The 18,319-nt window shown below is 49.4% G+C and overlaps 1 protein-coding gene and 1 pseudogene across 1 annotated transcript in view; both read left to right on the top strand.

Moving 5' to 3' along the window:
* The first annotated feature begins 854 nt into the window (after positions 1-854).
* LOC111547063 (NADPH--cytochrome P450 reductase) overlaps positions 855-18,319 on the top strand; it is a 76,773-nt gene continuing 59,308 nt past the window's right edge. The window contains exon 1 of the mRNA XM_023218709.2: positions 855-964. The gene's annotated coding sequence lies outside the window, so the exon portion shown is untranslated. The remainder of the gene's footprint in view (positions 965-18,319) is intronic.
* Positions 8,702-9,946, top strand: LOC113225213 (annotated as a pseudogene).

The raw sequence follows: 18,319 nt of genomic DNA, 5'->3' as shown, positions 1-18,319 counted from the left end.
AGGCAGAGGTGGACTTTATACCCCGACCAAGGCTGCCAGACTTTTCAAACCCCAGAAGCTCTCTGTATATCCCCCAACTCCTCTTCCATCCAGGGCTTGCCTCCTGCTTGGTCACTTCCCACGCCCAACAGGCCAGCCTTCGAATGCGAGCCCTAGGCAGCCTGTGGTGGCCTCTCGCCTGTAATCGTAGCACTTTGAGAGGCCGAGGAGGGAGGATCGCTTGAGACCAGTTTGGGACCAGCCTGGGCATCATAGCGAGACCGCATCTCTGCAAAAATAAAATAAAATTAGCTAGGTGTGGTGGCGCGCCTGTAGTCCCAGCTCCTGGGAGGCTGAAGTGGGAGAATCGCCTGAGCCCAGGAGTTGAAGGCTGCAGTGAGCTGTGACTGCACCACTGCACTCCAGCCTGGGCGACAGAGCGAGACCCTGTCTCTAAAAACAAACGAGTACCCTCCGCCGTCAGGCTGGGAGGGAACCCAGGGAGACGACCTGGGCCTGAAGCCTCGCCAATTTCAGGTGAGGAAACAGGGCCGTGGAGGAGACAATGTAGCGATCACGAGCTAGCGGCGGCCCGAAGGAGGAGGCTAGACCTGGGGGCGCACAGCCATGGTTCTGCGGTGACCCCCGGGAGGGTGGGCAGCCGGCCCGGTGAACTGCAGGGTAGGAGCTGTAGAAGCCGCAGCTGCTGAGGCCAGGCGACTCCGCCACCCCTGGAACAACGCACTTTCATTCCTCCGCGGGGAGACCATGAGGAGCCGCGAGGGGGTGTGGCCGGGCCGTACCAAGAGCGCGGATTTGCAGGGGGAAGCGCGGGGCTCCGGGAATGCGCGCGGCTCGAGTGGGCGGGGCAGCGGCCCAGTGGCCACGCCCTCACCCCCGCGGCCGGCGCGGGCCGTGGTAGCGCCTCAGTGGTGAGGGCCTGCGTCCTGCCCAGGTGTCCCAGAGAGCAGCCCGGCCGCCCGCGGTGAGTGCTAGCTTTCGCAGCGACAGCTGGGTGGGTGAGGTCGGGCCCCGGGACTCGGGGTTTGCCGGGCGCCTCATTTCGCCGCGGCCGCCTGACTCTCCGCGTCGGGGTGGGCCCTCGGGCCGGGGCGCTGCGCATCTTGCCTGACGCTCGGGCGGAAGGCATGGCTCCCACCCCGGCCCTCCTCCGCGTCGCCCTTTCCCTAGAGCTGACCTCCCGCGGCGGCCTGAGGGTCGACTTTTCACAGCCTGGGCCGAGAGAGCCCGGCAGGCCCTCGGCTGAGGGTCGGGGATCGGTATCTCAGGGCTCGGGGTCCAGTCCCCGCGCTGCCGCCCCCCACGGGCTAAGCCACTTTAACTCTCCGAGCCTCAGTTTCCCCATCTGTACGATGGGCCTCGGGAGGCAGCGAATTCTGGGGGTACTTAACGTGAGAGGCGCTCGATGCATGCTAATGGGACCCGAATCTGACCCTGTAGCATCAGGTGGCCTGAGTGGAGGGATCACGAGAGCCTTCCAGTCCGGCCTGCATCCCTGAGGGCTGTGCCCCTCGCAGGCAGGTGTCTCGGCGGCCCCCACAACACAGGTACTCGGCTCTCCTGGGGGAGCCGGGACACTCTTAGCTCGGGAGAGCAGTTGGGTAAGAGTTCAAGGTCTCTTGGGCGCCAGGGGGAGGAGAGTGGAGGTTTCGGTGAGCTTGACCTCGACTTTCTGCGTATTGTTTTTCAAAGCGAGTTACCCTTGTGTAAACTGGTGACCAGTAATAAGGAGTTTGGGGCTGTTTCAATGAAAGTGGCTGTCTCCTCTCTTAAACCCTTAAAGCTGCAGCCTTGCCTTCCCTCTGAGCTTGGCCAAGCTGGAGAATGATGCCAGCACAAAGGGAGACAGGACTGGACTGGGTGGCCCTGGCTTGGCTTTGATTCTTGGCGCAATAGCAAGATACCTCCTGGAGCCTCTGTTTCCTGATCAGTGGGTCGGGTAGTAAGACAGCCACCCTGCTCTCCCCACAGGGTTAAGATTCTGAGGATCAAGACAGGGTCCTAGAGAGTGGCGAGAACTTTAATCCTCCTTGTAAGCAGAACGTTTATGGAACCCTCTGGAATCCAGTATCCCCCACCGTTGTTCACTGCTGTAATTCCTCAGGCCTTGTTTTATGGAGAAGGCATTGATTCATTAACCATTTGCAAGTTCTACCTGCAGAAATCCCTTTTGAGTGGTTATGGGGTTGGCTTGGTCAGAAGAACAGCTCCAAAGGCCCAGTTAGTAAACCAGGGAACCCAGAAAGGTCCACTTCCTTTTTTTTTGGGAGGAGGACTGTTTTAGGAGTTCTTATTTTCCTTTTAAGAGAGTGGTTTTTGAGCTACTTGTGCCCTTCATACTATCTAATGTTGGAAACTTTTGCTGAGCAGATAGCTTATTATAAAAATTATTTGTACAACATCTGCATTTCAGACAATGGGATGCTAGCTGCCAGTTGTGTGGTGGTGTGGAAACTTAGGAGTGGTCTTAATTTTCCAAAATTCTTCCGGTCTAGCACTTGAAAAAAATAATAGGTAGATTTGAAATGCAGCAACCCAGGGATATTCCTGAAAACCGCAGCATTGACCACAGCCAATGAAAATCAGGTGTGGATCGTCCTGGGTAGTAGGAGTTTGCACATGCCACAGAGGGTGCTTGCTGCCTGACAAACCTGAATTTTAGGACCTGCCGTTGGTTGACTCTGAGTTGATCCACCCTTAACCCCTTGAAAATTAGGATCTGTGTTAGGTAAATCTGTGCATAGTTGGGAGACAGGCCAATTGAAATCAAAACTGCTTGGCAAATCCAGAACGTTTACTCATGAAGTCCATGGAACACTTCAAGTTAAAAATAATTTAACTCTTAAGGAACTTTTTTTTTTTTCTGAGACAAGTCTCACTCTGTCGTGCAGGCTGGAGTGCAGTGGCGCAATCATAGCTCACTGCAGCCTCAACCTCCAGGATTCAAGCAATCCTTCCTCCTCAGCCTCCCAAGTAGCTGGGAGTACAGGCATGCACCACCACACCCAGCTAATTTTAAAAATGTTTTTGTAGAGATTTGGTTTTGCCATGTTGCCCAGGCTGGTCTTGAATTCCTGGGTTCAAGTGGTCCTCCTGCTTTGACCTCTTAAAGTGCTGAGATTACAGGTGTGAGCCACCGTGCCTGGCTTTCTTACTTCTTTCTTTTTTTTTTTTTTTTTCTGATGGAAGCTCATGAAGTTATAGGACCTTTCATGGTTCCAGAGAGACTGGCCACCCCTACAAGAGCCGCAGCGTCCTTGTGCTTTAGGGAGGAGCCAGAGAAACAGAGGTGAAGCTCTGGCACTAGCACTGTGTGTGGCCTCAGCTGAGCATGTTGGGATTTAACTTTTTTTTTTTTTTTTTTCCTGAGATGGAGTCTCGCTCTGTCGCCCAGGCTGGAGTGCAGTGGCCGGATCTCAGCGCACTGCAAGCTCCGCCTCCCGGGTTTTCGCCATTCTCCTGCCTCAGCCTCCCGAGTAGCTGGGACTACAGGCGCCCGCCACCTCGCCTGGCTAGTTTTTTTGTTTTTTTTTAGTAGAGACGGGGTTTCACCGTGTTAGCCAGGATAGTCTCGATCTCCTGATCTCGTGATCCTCCTGTCTCGGCCTCCCAAAGTGCTGGGATTACAGGATTGAGCCACTGTGCCCGGCCTAACTTTTTATTATATGTCAGACTCACTTAAAAATTAAAGTTAGAAAAAGGTGAAATGGAGAAATGACAATTTTCTTTTTATTTTTTTTGAGATGGAGTCTCACTCTGTCGCCCAGGCTGGAGTGCAGTGGGCTCACTGCAGCCTCCGTCTCCTGGGTTCAAGCAATTCTCCTGGCTTGAATTCTGCCTCAACCTCTGGAGTAGCTGGAATTACAGGTACCCACCACCTGGCCAAAGATTTTGTGCTCATTAGCACACAGTCTCCCAGGTGGCTACAGTCTTAAAAGACTTTAAAATGCCAATTCTAGGCTGGGAACAGTGGCTCACGCCTGTAATCCCAGCACTTTGGGAGGCCGAGGCGGGCAGATCAGTTGAGGTCAGGAGTTCAAGACTAGCCTGGCCAACATGGTGAAACCCCATCTCTACTAAAAATACAAAAATTAGCCAGGTGTGATGGTGTGCAGCTGTAATCCCAACTACTCAAGAGGCTGAGGCAGGAGAATCACTTGAACCCGGGAGGTGGAGGTTGCAGTGAGCCAAGATCACGCCACTGCACTCTAGCCTGGGTGACAGAATGAGACTCTATCTCAACTGCCTCCCCGCCGCAAGAAAAAAAGACAACTTGTTTTGCTGTGCGGTTTTGTAATCTGGCATTGGGCAGAAATTTGGACCTGCCAGGCAGGTGGGAGAAGAGTCAGAGGTCACTTACCTGCTTGCACAGGCCACTGATCTATACCAAACCTTAGTTTCTTCATTAGTAAAGTCGGAGAAAGAAAACCCACTCCACCTGCCTGTGGAACAGCTCAGAACGTGTTCCCTTTCAACAGTGGGTCCTTCTTCCTCTTCTTGGCACTGTTTGGATCCCTGTAGCATGACACACAAAAAAGCACACATTCAGCCTTAGGATATGTGTAGGTTCTGGTTCGGGCACTTGAGAACTCTCACAGGGAGGGAAGTAAGCATACAGTTCAACAAGAATGGCACGGTGTATTGCATTTATTCTCGAGATGATGGGGTGAGGCTTTTATTAGTGCTGAGCCTGCTGTTTGTTTCCACAGCAGGGCTCCAGGGAAGAGGTGATGTTTGAGTAGGGTCTCGGAGAATTGCTAGGAGTTCTCTGAGCCCCCCCAGGCACACCAGCTCTGGGGGCGTGTAGGGTGTAGGTTGCATGAGGCTGAGGTCGCGTGGTAGCACTTGTCTGAAATGGTCTTAGGAACCATGTGAAGAGATGGGGAGGCATTTTAAAAGGTCAGGGCAATGTGACTAGCTCGGAACAGTGGTTTTTTTTCTTTCAGACAGAGTCTCACTCTGTCACCCAGGCTGGAGTGCAGTGGTGCGATCTTGGCTCACTGCAACCTCTGCCTCCTGGGTTCGAGCAATTCTCGTGCCTCAGCCTCCCGAGTAGCTGGGACTACAGGTGTGCACCACCACGCCCTGCTCAGGAACAGTGTTCTCTTGTACTGAATATTCTCTTACTGCCTAATATCCTCTCTGGGTGAATGAACAACCATTTGGGAAATTTTTACCATGCCTAAATTTGTAATCGTACTGTTTTAGAGCTCTGCATCTTAAAAGTCTTTCCTCCCCAAGCGAGACGTTTACGTCAGTTGTGTTCTTGTTGGGATTAGTGTGCACTCGCCTGTCTGTATCTGTGTGTGTGTGTGTGTGTGTGTATATATATATATATGCATGAGAGAGGGAGAGAAGATGGTGAAATTCCATGGGGCAAACCATGGTTCTTTGCAGATCGGTGGCTCCAGTTGGTTGGGTTCACTGGAGCCACATTCATCAGTTTGTTTCTTTCTTTGCTTTTCTCTCTATTTATGTATTTATTGTTATTTGTAGAAGTGGGGGGTCTGGCTATGTTGCCCAGGCTGGTCTCAAACTCCTGGCCTCAAGTGAGCCTCCTGTCTCAGCCTCCCAAAAAGCTGGGATTACAGGCATGAGCCACGGTGCTCAGCCCAGTAACTGTTACTTCTGATGCTGGGCGGTGTGGCAACTCAGCTGATGCTTGGATGTGTTGTGAACAGAGCCCCAGGGAACCTGATCCATATGGTGGCTTGTGCAGCAAACTGTTGATGTGGGAAGCTTATTTATTTCACTTGTAAAGAGGTGACTTGGATAGGGGGATATCTAAGAACTGTCCTTTAATTGGAGTGCTGGAGGGTGTGGCATTCGGACCTCCTTTGTACAGCATCTGTACACAGCTGAGAGAATTGTACACGTAGTTTCCCGAAATGCGTCAGTAACAAGGCTAACCTAGAATATGTTGGTGGCCAAGCTGTGGACTGTTCTCCAAGAGTTGAATTCTGTTTTTTTTTTCTTGAGACAGAGTCTCACTCTTTCACCCAAGCTGGAGTGCAGTGGTGTGATCTTGGCTCACTGCAACCTCTGCCTCCCAGGTGCAAGCAATTCTGCCTCAGCCTCCCAAGTAGCTGGGATTACAAGCACATGCCACCAAACCCGGCTAATTTTTTTTTCTTTGTATTTTTAGTAGAGATGAGGTTTCACTGTGTTGGCCAGGCTGGTTTCAAACTCCTGATCTCAAGTGATCCACCCGCCTCAGCCTCCCATAGTGCTAGGATTACCAGGCGTGAGCCACTGTGTCCAACAAAAGAATTGAATTCTTTAGGAGACATCTGGTAGGAGAATAGAAGGGGAAAAGTTGCCTTTTGTCTACTTGGATGTAGTAACGGGGAGGAAGATGGGGCGCCGTGGGGCGTGTCCTCTAACTTGGAACAGATGTAATTTATTTCTAGGTGAAAGTTAGGACCAGTGCTTAGTCATTCTATTTATCTACCCTTGTTTTATCTTCGGTACTTTTTCCTGCAACCCTGTTTCTGAGCTCAGCATCACATCACCTCTGCGGTGTTGATGCCAGTGTTCTTAGAGCACTGTGTCCTAGTGATACTTCGATCTTTGTGGGCATGCATCATCAGTGCATTGGGTAGGCCGGGTCTGTACAAAGGTTTACAGGGTTGGTTAGGAACACGTGAACTGTGATCACCTTTCTGAACTCATATGTAATGACTGTAGGTCACCTGGGGTGAGTTTTCAACACTGCAAACAGGGATGGCAGCTCTTGAATACACAGGAGAATGTATTAACCAGTGGTGCCCGGGATCATTCAGAGTGCAGTTTGGCTGGTACACAGTCCAGGCATCAGAATATGTTCCAGCAGGTATTTGTGGTCTTGTGAAGAAAAGCCACTGTTGGTTTTGGTAAAGGGCTTCAGAACCTTTGTGACTGCTTACGAAACCACACAGTCTTCTGCGGACACGTTGGACGCATTCCTTAGGTAATGTGATTTGCAAACTCAGGAGTCATTCAGTGTCACAATAGTGATCAAAAGCTCCCGGCCGGGCCGGGCACGGTGGCTCAAGCCTGTAATCCCAGCACTTTGGGAGGCTGAGACGGGCGGATCACGAGGTCAGGAGATAGAGAACATCCTGGCTAACACGGTGAAACCCCGTCTCTACTAAAAAATACAAAAAACTAGCCGGGCGAGGTGGCGGGCGCCTGTAGTCCTAGCTACTCGGGAGGCTGAGGCAGGAGAATGGCGAAAACCTGGGAGGCGGAGCTTGCAGTGAGCTGAGATCCGGCCACTGCACTCCAGCCTGGGCGACAGAGTGAGACTCCGTCTCCAAAAAAAAAAAAAAAGCTCCCGGCCCCTGTCCCCAAAACCTCCACAATAAGAGTGCTGTCTATCAGTAGCCTCACCGACTTCCTGGACCCTGAAGTTCCAGGGACAAAAGACACCTGTCCCTTTTCCCTTCCTCTCCATTCTGGGTCTCCCACCACCACCAAGTCCTGTAAATTTTTAGTCTTTGAATCTTTTGTTTTGAGACGGAGTCTCGCTCTGTCGCTCAGAGTGAAGTGGCACAATCTCAGCTCACTGCAGTCTCCGCCTCCCAGGTTCAAGCCATTCTCCTGCCTCAGCATCCCGAGTAGCCGGGATTACAGGCACGTGGCCCCGCGTCCAGCTAATTTTTGTATTTTTAGTAGAGACAGGGTTTCACTATGTTGGCCAGGCTGGTCTCGAACTCCCGACCTCAGGCAGTCTGCCTGTCTCGGCCTCCCAAAGTGCTGGGATTACAGGTGTGAGCTACCATGCCCAGCCCTTTGAATCTCTTTCTACTGCTATGGTCTTACTGTAGCCCCTTGTCACTTCCTGCTGCGCTGACCCTTAATTGACCCATAATTCTCCCTCTCTTTTCTTCCCCACCACGTCCCAGGATCTGCCCATGGCACCATTGCTAGTTGATCTTGGAACCCTGCTTCTGTCACCCCTCCTTTCTCTTTGTCCAGGCTGGAGTGCAGTGGCACGATTTGGCTCACTGTAACCTCCACCTGTCAGATTCAAGTGATTCTCATGCCTCAGCTTCCCGAGTAGCTGGGACTACAGGCACGTGCCACCACACCTAGCTAATTTTTGTATTTTTAGTAGAGACTGGGTTTCACCATGTTGGACAGGCCGGTCTCGAACTCCTGGCCTCAAGTGGTCCACCCTGCTCAGCCTCCCAAAGTGCTGGCATAATAGGCACGAGCCACTGTGCCCGGTCACTGTCACTGTCTTAATGCGTGTTTTCTTCTCCATATGCTTTCATAAAGGATAAACAGTGACTTAAAGGTGTCTCATTCTCCCCTCCCTAGTGACGATATGGTTGGACTAGAAGGTGGATTCAGTGAACAGGGAACCTCCCTGTCATTTCTGCAAGTGTAAGCTGGGGCATAGAACAATGCCAGGCATAAGGCAGGCACTTGGATGAATGGGTGAATGAATAAATATGGCTTCTATCCCCCAAGTTTACTGCTGAGCTTTCTCCTGCATATTGACTGAGCTCAGATGTCAAAATTGGGTCTGATCTGTATCTTTTTTTCTTTTCTTCTTTTTTTTTTGAGGCAGAGTCTGTCACTGTGTTGCCCAGGCTGGAGTGCAGTGGTGCAATCCCGGCTCACTGCAACCTCTGCCTCCTGGGTTCAAGCAATTCTCGTGCCTCAACCTCCTGAGTAGCTGGGATTACAGGTGTGCGCCATCACACCTGGCTAATGTTTTGTAATTTTTAGTACAGATGGGGTTTCACCATGTATCACCGTGTTGCCCAGGCTGGTCTCAAACGCCTGGCCTGAAGCAGTCTGCCTGTTTTGGCCTTCCGAAGTGCTGGGATTACAGGCATGAGCCACTGCGCCTGGCCTGATCTGTACTTTTGAAGATTATTCCAAGGTACAGTAGGAACTTTTGGTAGGACGTTAGTTTTCCATCCGGGTATAACATTTTGTGTCAGTGGTGGGGTTGTGCATGATCAGTAGCTGCAACACTAGAAAGATGGCGAAGCAGGAGCAAAGAAAATTCCCTTTGGCTCCAGAAAAATCTCCTGAAAGAGAGGAAGACTTATCAAGCCCTCGAAGCCACCCAGGCAAAGCAGGCACTTTTGGCAAAGAAGGAGCAGAGGAAAGGAAAAGAGCTCAGGTTTAAGCGACTGGAATCATTCCTACGTGATTCCTGGCGGCAGAAACACGACAAGGTGCGTCTCAGACGATTAGATGTGAAACCTCACGCCTTGGAATTACCAGATAAACACTCGTTGGCCTTTGTTGTACTCATCGAAAGGATTGATGGCGTGAGTTTACCGGTGCAGAGAACCACTGCAAGACTTCGCCTAAAGAAAATTTTTAGTGGTGTCTTTGTTAAAAGTCACCCTCCAGAACCTAAAAACGCTGCGTATAGTGGAACCTTTTGTGACCTGGGGACTTCCAAATCTGAAGTCTCTCCGGGAACTCATTCTGAAACGTGGACAAGCCAAGGTCAAGAATAAGACCATCCCTCTGACAACACAGTGATTGAGGAGCACCTGGGAAAGTTTGGTGTCATTTGCTTGGAAGACCTCATTCATGAAATTGCCTTCCCGGAGAAGCATTTCCAGATCTCACGGTTCTTGCGCCCTTTCCACCTCTCAGTAGCCCGTCATGGTACCAAAAATAGAGTGGGCTTCCCCAAGGAGATGGGCACACCTGCATCTCCTGGGGGTGTGTGCATCAGTCAGCTCATCCGCCAACTGAACTAGAGGCAGGTGCCAAACTGCAGTAAATTTTTATCAATGAAGTGGAAGCATGTGTGGTTTTTTGGATTGGGGGGGGCGGGATTTTTATCAAGTATCTTCAGAGAAGATTATTTCCTGCTTTATCTTCAAAACTGGAAAGGAAGGGTCAAAGGAAAGACAGTGGCGGCTGGGCGCAGTGGCTCACGCCTGTAATCCTAGCACTTTGGGAGGCCGAGGTGGGCGGATCACCTGAGGTCGGGAATTTGAGACCAACCTGACCAACATGGAGAAACCCCGTCTCTACTAAAAATACAAAAATTAGCCGGACGTGGTGGTGCATGCCTGTAATCCCAGCTACTCGGGAGGCTGAGGCAGGAAAATTGCTTGAACCCGGGAGGTGGAGGTTGTGGTGAGCCGAGATCGCACCATTGTACTCCAGCCTGGGCAACAAGAGCGAAACTCAGTCTCAAAAAAAAAAAAAAAGGAAAGACAATAGCTTACGTTCATGGCAAGCACCTCTCATCACAGTCCAGTTCCAAGGAAAAATTCCAGCATTTTCTACATTGGCTGCTGCCTCGTCTGAAATCACATTTCATGGAAGAAGGAGTCCTGCTTTGTTACATCTTCTATTCTAGGGTTTAATGTTGGTAAATGAGTAACTCTCCCATTTGTGCAAGGCTCCCTAAGATTTCTGCAGCAGTTGACCAAGCCCAGGGACAGAATTGAATCCAGAGATTCCTGGGGCCTTGAAGGAGACTTGAAATACACATAGGAAGAAGGGCACAAAAATAAATATTCACTTGTCTCTGAAAAAAAAAATTGTGTCTCAAGTTCCTTCTGTAGATAATTTATTCAATAATAATTTTACAATTGAAGAATATTCTGACTCTTTCTGAATCTGTCTAGATCAGTTACCTGGATGCTGAAGACTTGAATAAATTTGTTTATTTTAAAAATTCTAGGGCCTGGCGCAGCGGCTCATGCCTATATCTTAGCACTGTGAGAGGCCGAGGTGGACAGATGACTTGAACCAAGGAATTCAAGACCAGCCTGGGCCACATGGCAAAACACCATCTCTGTTTAAAAATTAGTGTTTTTAAACATCAGTGTTTAAAAACTAGCAGGGTGTGGTGGCGTGCGCCTGTCGTCTCAGCTACTTGGGAGGCTGAGGTGGGAGGATCACCTGAGCCCAGGGAGGTCGAGGCTGCAGTGAGCCATCATGAGACCATTGCACTCCAGCCTGGGTGATAGAGTGAGACCCCATCTCAAAATATACAATAATAAAAAATAGAAAATTCCCAAAATAAATGAATAATAGAAAATTCTAGTGAAAATAAAAGGGGTTGAGTATAACCATTGAGTGTCTGCACTGGGTGTTTCTGTCTCATGTAACCAACATAGCACTGTGAGGATGGTCATCCCAGAGACGGGCTATGGTAAATCGTGTACCCAGGATCCCAGAGTGCATAGGTGGCATATCTGGGTTTTGAACCAAGGTCTGTTGGCCTTTCGTTTTTTGTTGAATTTCAAGTTCCATGCTTTCCCCAACCAAATCAAAAACCGGAGGGGGAACTGAAAGCTGAGAGCCTAGTAATTGAGAGAAGGATTCTGGGAGGTGATGGTATCAAAAAGCAGTCCCGGGAAGCTCTTGTAATTATTGAGCACACAACTCCGCCTAGAGCTTCCTAGATGCCAGGGCAAAGAAAGATGGGATTACATAGCAAACATTATCAGAAAAAGGAAGCCGATCAGTTTCTCTTTACTATTTTTCAGCTGGGTGCGATGACGCATGTCTGAAGTCCCAGCACTTTAGGAGGCTGAGGCAGGAGGATCACTTGTGGCCAGGAGTTTGACACCAGCCTGGGCAACAAAGAGAGAACCTGTCTCTTCAACAAGAAAATACACATTTAAAAAATTAGCCAGGCATGGTGGTAGGCGCCTGTAATCACAGCTACTCAAGAGGCTGAAGCAGGACGATCACTTGAGCCTGAGAGTTCAAGGCTGTAGTAAGCTATGATTGCACCACTGCACTGCAGCCTGGATGATGAAGCAAGACCCCATCTTTAAAATTTTTTTTAAAAAAGTGCTTTTCCGTGGGCCTTTACACGAGGATCATTGAATAAAGCAATGGGCAGCAGCCCCTGTACTCAGCAAGTGTTTGTAGAGCGCAGTGTATGTGCCAAGCTCTCTTCGAGGTGACGGGACTACTGTCGTGTGTGGAAAAGACCAGCAAGATGAAACATGATGTTGGCCTAGGCCAGGGTGGAGGCGCTGTTTTCAGGAACAGGAGTGTTCCCACAGGTGACCCTTTCTGGGTCCCATCTAGATAAGAGGCTGAGAGGTTCAGGCTCAGTTGTAAATTCTGTAAGGGCATTTCTTTGGGAGGTGTGAGCAAGAGAATAAAATCAGAGTGATTACTTTAACAGGCGGGAGTGAAGCTTGAGAATCTGGCAGAGTAAGGAGCGATCTTGTGCCAGAGTGAGAGGCAGCCAGTCCAAAGTGAAGGTTCTGAATCTCTTAGTACCTCCCACGTGCAGTGTCCTGCTTTTTTTCTTTTTCTTTTTCTTTTTTTTTAAACGCAGGACACTTGCTCTGTCACCCAGGATCTTGCTCACTGCGGTCTCAAACTCCTTAAGCCCTTCCAAGTAGCTGGGACTACAGACATATGCCACCATGCTTGACTGGTCTTTCTTTTTCCCTTCCCCTTTCCCTTCCCCTTTCCTCAGAGATGGGGTCTTGCTATGTTGCCCAGGCCGATCTCTTGCTATGTTGCCCTTGGGCTCAAACGATCCTCCTGTTGACCTCCCAAAGTGCTAGAATTACAGGCATGAGCCACTGTACCTGGCCCCCTGCCATTTTTCCTGTGAAAATTGAAAGGGTTTCTTGCCCTTTAGTAGGTGATTTCCGGCAGGGCCAAGAGGTCTTAGAAAGCAGCACGGCTCTGTTCCCATGCTCCTTCCTGGCTGAAGGGCCAGTGTGCCGTGCCATGGAGGGCGAAGCATTGACTCTAGTCTGGGAGATTCTGTTCATTCAGTCATTCAGCAAACAAATACTGAGTGCCGACCGGGCATGGTGGCTCACGCTTGTAATCCCTGCACTTTGGGAGACTGAGACAGGCAGATCACCTGAGGTCGGCAGTTCGAGACCAGCCTGACCAACATGGAGAAACCCGTCTCTACTAAAAATACAAAATTAGCCAGGTGTGGTGGCGCATGCCTGCAATCCCAGCTATTCGGGAGACTGAGGCAGGAGAATCACTTGAACCGGGGGGCAGAGGTTGCAGTGAGCTGAGGTTGTGCCATTGCATTCCATCCGGCCTGGGCAACGAGAATGAAAGTCCATCTAAAAAAAAAAAAGCAGCAAATATTGAGTGCCCATGTTATGCCAAGTCTGATGAGCACCAGGGTTACAGGGATGCAGAATAGCTCCACCCGGATATGAGACCAATCCCGTGTCCTTCTGTACGGGTTATGTCATCTTGGGCAATGCTGTCCTCCGATGATGTGGCCAGGATGTTAGCTGCAAAATGAACCCCAAGTCATCCAGTGAGGCTGCATCTACCTGTAACTTTGCCGTGTCCTGAAAAGGTCTTGAAGGGCAGACAGATGGTTGACAGAATAGCTCTGGAGACCGTTGCCCTGGGTTCGAATCCTGGTTCCACCATTTATTGATTCCCTGATGTTGGACAAGGAACTTTAACCTTTGTGATAATTACAGCCCCTGTACATCAGAGCAGTGTTGTAAGGATGAAATGAAATAGCAGACTGTCGTATTGTAAGTGCTTACCACATGCTGTTATTACGTGTACATTACATTAGAAGAGGGGAAAGTATTCTGTTAGACAACTCACTCTGTTCATTAGTTAAAAACAAGTCAGGCCCGGGCTTGGTGGCTCACATCTGTAATCCCAGCACTTTGGGAGATTGAGGCAGGCTAATGGCTTGAGCCTAAGAGTTTGAGACCAATGTGGGCAAAACCCCATATCTTTTTTTTTTTTTTTTTTTTAAGACAGAGTCTCAGTCTGTCGCCCAGGCTGGAGTGCAGTGGCTCGATCTCGGCTCACTGCAAGCTCTGCCTCCTGGGTTCATGCCATTCTCCTACCTCAGCCTCCCAAGTAGCTGGGACTATAGGCGTCCGCCACCACACCTAGCTAATTGTTTGTGTTTTTAGGAGAGACAGGGTTTCTCCATGTTAGCCAGGATGGTCTCCATCTCCTGACCTTGTGATCCGCCTGCCTCAGCCTCCCAAAGTGCTGGGATTACAGGCGTGAGCCACCGCACCCAGCCGAAACCCCATCTCTTACAAAAAAATTCACGGGGCTTGGTGGTGAGTGCCTGTAGTCCCAGCAGTGCAGGAGACTGGGCTGTGATCACGCCACTGTACAGCAGCCTGGCTGACAGAGTGAGATCCTGTCTCAAAAAAAAACCAAAAAACAAAAACCAGGTCAGGAGTGGGGAGTGACTGCTGATGAGTGTGTGATTTCTTTTTGGAGGTATTAAGATGCTCTGGAATCTGGTAGTGGTGATGCTTGCACAGTGGGTGAATATAGTGAAAACCACTGAATTTTACACTTTAAAATGATGAATTTTATGGTGTGTGAATTCTTAGTTCTTTTTTGTTTGTTTGTTTGTTTTTTGAGACTGACTCTCACTCTGTGGTCCAGGCTGGAGTGCAGTGGCCCAATCTTATCCCACTGCAACCTCTGCCTCCCGGGTTCCAGTGATTCTCTTGCCTCAGCCTTCTGAGTAGCTGGGATTACAGGCACCCACCACCACGCCCAGCTGATTTTTGTATTTTTAGTAGAGATGGGGTTTCACCATGTTGGCCAGACTGGTCTCAAACTCCTGACCTCAAGTGATCCTGCCTGCCTCGGCCTGAGGCGTGGGCCACTGCTCCCAGTCTGTATCTCAGGTTCCTTTCCTTTCCTTTCCTTTTCTTTTCTTTTCTTTTCTTTTCTTTTCTTTTCTTTTCTTTTCTTTTTTTTTTTCTTTTCTTTTTCTTTTTCTTTTTCTTTTCTTTTCTTCCTTTCCTTCCTTTCCTTCCTTTCCTTCCTTCTTTCTGACAGAGTCTTGCTCTATTACCCAGGCTGGAGTACAATGGCACAATCTCCACTTACCACAACCTCCACCTCCTGGGTTCAAGCGATTCTCCTGCCTTCGCCTCCTGAGTAGCTGGGATTACAGGCACGCACCGCCATGCCTGGCTAATTTTTGTATTTTTAGTAGAGATAGGGTTTCCCTGTGTTGGCCGGGCTGGTCTTGAACTCCTGACCTTGTGATCCACCTGCCTCAGCCTCCCAAAGTACTGGGATTACAGGTGTGAACCACCGCGCCCGGCTTCTATCTCAGTTTTTAAAAATCCGCTTTATAGGTCATGAGTTCTTGAGCAACTAGATTCCCACCAGTTGTGCCACCTGTTCCGTGTCACCTTGAGCTAGTCCTGGACACCTGCAGCAGACATACGTTCGCTGTGTTTCTGGGCTCCCACACATTTCTAAGCCCTCTTGAAGTTAACTTTGGGTCATGGTCTGTGAGAGGAAGTGATGTATGTCACTTCTGGATGGAAGCATTTAAGAGCCAGGCCCGGGCCCTCCAACAACCTTCTTCCCATCAGGACAGCCGCGGAAGTTGTACACTGAGATGGTGGAATGACAAGAGAAAAAGCTGCTTGAACCACTGAGTCACCTCATGGAGGCCAGGGGCCTAGCGGAGTCACCCTGCCCACACTAGACGTTGCTTAGACTTCAGCGTGAAGCCATGCAATGTGGGTCACTGCTCAGGAGGACTTTTTTCTGGTGCTGTGACCTGGAGGACTTTCCCTCTAGCCTCTCAGACAGGTGTACTATGTGATGTGGTGGGTCTCTTTTCTAACAGGAAGCCCCAGCGGGTGCAGCAGAGCCGTGGTTCTCCCAACCCAAGCACATCTTCACAGCTCGCTGCAGTCAAGTACGCAGCTCTCTTGGTGGTGTCTGACAAATGGAGCGTGAAGCCCTCAGTCTAAAGCAGCATCTTGGGCAACCTAGTGTACCTGTCTCAAGCAGCAGGCATGGTACAATGTCAGGCCAGCACCAGAGGATTTTGTCTTCCTTGTAGGACAACATGGGGCAATAGAAAGCTCTGTATGGGCAATCTTGTAAATGGTGTAATAATTATAATGCTTTTATAGACAATGCATGACAGTCCTTTGTCACCATAGCAATGGGATGTAATTATTACTGACTCGTTCATGTTGTGGGTTTTTAGTAACCCTACTACCCACATTCTAGAATTTAAACACGTGCTATGAATATCCAAGCACAGGTCACAGAGATGACCTAGAGCTGGTGCTCAATGCACTTTGTTTTTGAGACTGAGTCTCTCTCTGTCGCCCAGGCTGGAATGCAGTGGCGTGATCTTGGCTGAGTGCAACCTCCGCCTCCCAGATTCAAGCGATTTTCCTGCCTCAGCCTCCTGAGTAGCTGGGATTACAGGGCATGCACCACCATGCCCAGCTATTTTTTGTATTTTTAGTTTCACCTTGTTGGCCAGGCTGGTCTTGAACTTCTGACCTCAAGTGATCTTCCCACTTTGTCCTCCCAAAGCTCTGGGATAACAGGTGTGAGCCACCATGCCTGGCCTCAATACACAATTGATTGACACCAGCCTTAAATGCATAGCAATGACCTAACACCAAGGTGAAATGCAAGCAACACCGGGGAGGGAATGACCAATATGGTGCTCTCTGAGGCCTCAGCCCATGGGCCATCTGGCCTGTCTGTCTCATTAGTACCATTGTTCCCTGTCAGCTTGTGGAAGAACTGGTTTGAAACCACTTGTTGGACAGAAGGAAGCCACTGACCAAGACCTGTTCTGTGGGTGAAGCTGTCGCCCAGAGCACCCCCCGCCCCGTGGCTCCCTGGTCCTCTATGTACTAGTAGAAACTCAGTTTTTGCTGAATGGCACAGCCCACTACTAGCTGAATGTGGGGTGGCAGTAGCCAGCATGAGAACCGCCAAGACCATTGTGAGCCAGGAGTTGGGTCACCCCTTCCTTGTCTAGGGTTGCAACAAGAAGTGACAGAGAGAGTCCCACAAGGTCTCTACATCTCCCTCTGTAAGTTGTGGAAATTTCAGTAATTTGCTTGGTCCTTAGGTCTTTGAATCTGAATCTATAAAATGGATGAAATAATATTTCTCTAAACAGGTTTATCATATGAATCAAAAGAAATTGTAGAAAGTGCCTAACCAGGGTGCTTGGCATGTAGTAGGTGTTGAGTGAATGTTGGTTGCATTGCTTGGCTCCTGCTTAGTGAGTCTGCAGTAAACAGTGCTGTGTAGACTAAGCAGGCCTTTCTTCTACAATTCTGAGTGCTTTTTCTTAAGAACCAAGGGTACTAACCCTTGTTTTAGAGACATTCAGAAACTAATCAGGCGTAGTGGTGTGCGCCTGTAGTCCCAGCTCCTCAGGAGGCTGAAGTGGGAGGAGTACTTGATCCTGAGAGGTAGAGGTTGTGGTGAGCTATGATTGCACTACTGCACTCCAGCCTGGACAACAGAGCAAGACCCTGCCTAAAAAATAAATAAATAAATAAATAAATAAATAAATAAATAAATAAATGTAAACATGGAAATAGAAAACATTTATACTGACAGAACTTTGCTCTGTCACCCCAGCTGGAATGCAGTGGCACGATCTCGGCTGACTGCAACCTCCACCTTCCGGGTTCAAGTGGTTCTCGTGCCTCAGCCTCCCAAGTAGCTGGAATTACAGGCGTGTACCACCATGCCTGTCTAATTTTGTATTTTTAGTAGAGACAAGATTTCTCCATGTTGGTCAGGCTGGTCTTGAACTCCCGACCTCAGGTGATCCGCCTGCCTCGGCCTCCTAAAGTGCTGGGATTGATTATAGGCATGAACCACCTTGCCCGGCCCTTAGGTATTTATTTTTTAAAGACAGGGTCTTGCTCTGTCACCAGGCTGGAGTGCAGTCTTGGGATCATATCTCACTGTAACCCCCAATTTCTGGGCTCAAGTGATCCCCTCACCTCAGCCTCCTGAGTAGCTGGGACTACAGATGTGCACCACCACACCTCACTATTTTTTAAATTTTTTGTAGAGATGGGGTTTCACTGTGTTGCCCAAGCTGGTCTCAAACTCCTGGCCTCAATCTATCCTCCTGCCTCAGCCTCCCAATGTGCTGGGATTACAGGCATAAGCCACTGTGCCTAGCCAGCAACAATATTTATAAGAGCCCCCAAGAGGAAACAATCCAAGTATCCATCACCCATTGAATGGATAGACAAAATGTGGTATATCCATACAATGAAATGTTACTCAGGCATGAAGAGGAATGAAGGGCTGATACATGCTACAACGTGGATGGACCTTGAAGACATTATTCTAAGTGAAAGAAGCCAGGTACAAAGGGCCACTTATTGTGTGATTTTATTTATTTATTTTTTTAAATGTATTTATTTATTTATTTATTTGAGACAGAGTCTCCCTCTGTGCCCAGGCTGTAGTGCAGTGGTGCAGTCTTGGCTCACTGCAACCTCCACCTCCAAGGGTCAAGTGATTCTTCTGCCTTAGCCTCCCGAGTAGCTGGGATTACAGGCGCCTGTCATCACACCCAGCTAGTTTTTTAATATTT

The sequence above is a fragment of the Piliocolobus tephrosceles genome, chromosome 8 (genome assembly GCF_002776525.5).
Source record: "Piliocolobus tephrosceles isolate RC106 chromosome 8, ASM277652v3, whole genome shotgun sequence".
Taxonomy (NCBI): domain Eukaryota; kingdom Metazoa; phylum Chordata; class Mammalia; order Primates; family Cercopithecidae; genus Piliocolobus; species Piliocolobus tephrosceles.
Note: the sequence above shows the minus strand (reverse complement) of the source record. Positions and strands in the feature narration are given on the sequence as shown.